Source organism: Boleophthalmus pectinirostris, unplaced genomic scaffold, assembly GCF_026225935.1.
Source record: "Boleophthalmus pectinirostris isolate CB_2022bp ecotype Guang Dong unplaced genomic scaffold, ASM2622593v1 HiC_scaffold_3, whole genome shotgun sequence".
Classification (NCBI taxonomy): domain Eukaryota; kingdom Metazoa; phylum Chordata; class Actinopteri; order Gobiiformes; family Gobiidae; genus Boleophthalmus; species Boleophthalmus pectinirostris.
Genome location: NW_026571299.1, coordinates 935,847 through 939,082, shown reverse-complemented (window position 1 = coordinate 939,082; position 3,236 = coordinate 935,847). Strand labels below are relative to the sequence as shown.

Genomic DNA, 3,236 nt, shown 5'->3' with positions numbered 1-3,236 from the left:
GAGGTTTGGAGAAAATGTCTTTTTTTTTTTTTTTTTTTTTCCAAACGGCGTAAACATGTTTCCCTTCGTTTTTCCAATAAATATTTTAAATCTGATGAGATTTTTTTTTTTTCCAAAACTGAAAATAAACAGGACACTTTATTAGGTACGGCTGCTCCAACACAGAAGAAAGTCCTGGTTTAGACCTGGTTTAGTCCTGGTTTAGACCTGGTTTCAGTCCTGGTTTCAGTTTCCTGGTTTAGTCCTGGTTTAGACCTGGTTTAGACCTGGTTTTCAGTCCTGGTTTAGTCCTAGACCTGGTTTAGACCTGGTTTAGACCTGGTTTAGTCCTGGTTTAGTCCTGGTTTAGTTTAGTCCTGGTTTAGACCTGGTTTAGTCCTGGTTTAGACCTGGTTTAGTTTAGACCTGGTTTTAGACCTGGTTTAGACCTGGTTTAGTTTAACCTGGTTTACCTGGTTTAGTCCTGGTTTAGTCCTGGTTTAGACCTGGTTTAGACCTGGTTTAGAGTCCTGGTTTAGTCCTGGTTTAGTCCTGGTTTAAGTCCTGGTTTAGACCTGGTTTAGACCTGGTTTAGACCTGGTTTAGTCCTGGTTTAGTCCTGGGTTCAGGAGGAGGTGTCTGGGGAGAGGGAGACACACTTTAGGCCCAGAGTTTGTTGTTTTTTTATTTTTATTTTTTGCATTGATCCAGAAACACGACTCGACTCAAATAAATAGAAACTGAAACAACAAATCCTCCACCGACAGAACGACAGAGGAAAGAGGAGGAAGAGGAGGAAGAGGAGGAAGAGGAGGAGGAGGAGGAGAGAAGAGGAGGAGGAGGAGGAGGAGAGGAGGAGGAGGAGGAGGAGGAGAGGAGGAGGAGGAGAGAGGAGGAAGAGGAGGAGGAGGAGGAGAGGAGGAGAGAGGAGAGAGGAGGAGGAGGAGGAGGAGAGGAGGAGGAAGGAGGAGGAGGAGGAGAGGAGGAAGAGGAGAGGAGGAGGGAGGAGGAGGAGGAGGAAGAGGAGGAGGAGGAGGAGGAGGAGGAGAGGAGGAGGAGAGGAGGAGGAGAGGAGAGGAGGAGAGGAGGAGGAGGAGGAGGAGGAGGAGGGAGAGGAGGAGGAGGAGGAGGAGGAGGAGGAGGAGGAAGAGGAGGGAGGAGGAGGAAGAGGAGGAGGAGGAGAGAGGAGGAGGAAGGAGGAGGAGAGGAGAAGAGGAGGAAGGAGGAGGAGGAGGAAGAGGAGGAGGAGGAGGAGGAGGGAGGAGGAGGAGGAGGAGGAGGAGAGAGGAGGAGGAGGAGAGGAGGAGGAGGAGGAGGAGGAGGAGGAGGAGGAGGAGGAGGAGGAGAAGAGGAGGAGAGGAGGAGGAAGAGGAGGAAGGAGGAGGAAGAGGAGGAGGAGGAGGAGAGAGGAGGAGGAGAGGAAGAGGAGGAAGAGGAGGAGGAGGAAGAGGAGGAGAGGAGGAGAGGAGAAGAGGAGGAGGAGGAGGAGGAGAGGAGGAGGAGGAGGAGGAGAGGAGGAGGAGGAGAGGAGAAGAGGAGGAGGAGGAGGAGGAGGAGGAAGAGGAGGAAGAGGGAGGAGGGAGGAGGAGGAGAGGAGGAGGAAGGAGGAGGAGGAAGGAGGAGGAGAGGGAGGAGGAGAGGAGGAGGAGGAGGAGGAGAGGAGGAGGAGGAGGAAGGAGGAGAGGAGGAGGAGGAGGAGGAGGAGGAGAGGAGGAGGAGGAAGGAGGAGGAAGAGAGGAGGAAGAGGAGGAAGAGGAGGAATGGTCAACGCCACAAAAACACCAACAGGTTTTGAAGGATTTGGATTCTGAGTTTCACCTGGAGACTTGAGGCTTTTGTGCTTTAAAGCTTCACTACGGAACTTTTCCCCCAAGGACGAGTTCTGAGTTTAGTCCAGAATGTTCCACAGTGCAGCTTTAAAAGACCTGGGAAAGACCCAAGAAAGAAGAATAAAAGACCTCATTTAATCCTTGGTTTAGTCCTGATCTAGACCCAAGAATGAATCATAAAAGTCCCGGATTAGTCCTGGTTTAGTCCTGGTTTAGACCTGGTTTAGTCCTGGTTTAGTCCTGGTTTAGACCTGGTTTAGACCTGGTTTAGTCCTGGTTTAGAACTGGTTTGGTTTTAGTCCTAGTTTAGATCTGGTTTAGACCTGATTTAGAATTGTTTTAGACCTGCTTTAGATCTGGTTTAGTCCTGGTTTAGTCCTGGTTTAGTCCAAATGTAGTCCTGATCTAGACCCAAGAAAGAGTTGTATAAATTCCGGTTTAGTCCCGGTTTAGTCCCAAGTTTGTCCGTTTAGTACGAATGTAGTCCTGAGTCTCCTGGTTTAGTCCTGGTTTAGTCCAGTCCTGGTTTACCTGGTTTAGTCCTGGTTTAGTCCTGGTTTAGTCCTGGTTTAGTCCTGGTTTAGTCCTGGTTTAGTCCTGGTTTAGTCCTGGTTTAGTCCTGGTTTAGTCCTGGTTTAGTCCTGGTTTAGTCCTGGTTTAGTCCTGGTTTAGACTTAGGAAAAAGGGGCCGTCCAAACTGCCGAAAACCACTTGATGACATCAGGAGGTGGAACGGGGCGTTTGGAGACGTAGACGGGCCGAGTCACGGGTCGGGTCTGTGCAGCGGCGAGCCCCCCTCACTCACACAGGGAATAAACGGAAGACGGACTCGGGTTTAACATTCCGGGCACAGCGACGACGTCTCCGTAGAAACGCGAGCGTATCCGAGCCCAGGAATGTTACATGGAGCAGCTTTAACGTTTAACACTGAAGACATTTGTTTTTATTTTTATTTTGAAGCAGATTTGAGACGAGTTTTACACTAAAACACTGAACTTTAACAACAACACGGCTCCAAATGTCCAACTTCTGAACCCGACTCAGGATGAAAACATTAAATTATGTCTAAATTATGTCTAAATTATGTCTAAGTGCAGGAGAATTTAAACCAGATGCCCTTCCGTCACCGCGCTGCTGCTGCTGGAGCAAACTTCAAACTTTACACCGACAAAAACACTTCTTAGACCAGAAAATGTGAAATTAATAGTACTTTAATTACATTTTTTTCCAGTTTTTGTATTTTTTTTTTTTTATATTTATAAGTTTTCAAATCAGTTTCTAGTTTTGATACTCGTTTTCGTATCAATTAAGATCTGATTTTTTGTATTTTTTGATACAGAAATGGGCAGTGGGGCTCAAGTGCTTTTGCCCGAAGACTCAAAAAATAAATACTGTGTGCTCGGGCGGGATTTGAACCAGCAACCCTCA

At 47.9% G+C, this 3,236-nt stretch overlaps 1 protein-coding gene across 1 annotated transcript in view; it reads right to left on the bottom strand.

The window, feature by feature from the left end:
- Positions 1 to 3,001: 3,001 nt before the first annotated feature.
- The window catches only part of ell2 (elongation factor for RNA polymerase II 2), a 27,700-nt gene continuing 27,465 nt past the window's right edge, over positions 3,002 to 3,236 (bottom strand). The window contains exon 15 of the mRNA XM_055160892.1: positions 3,002 to 3,236. This exon is cut by the window's right edge and continues 224 nt beyond it. The gene's annotated coding sequence lies outside the window, so the exon portion shown is untranslated.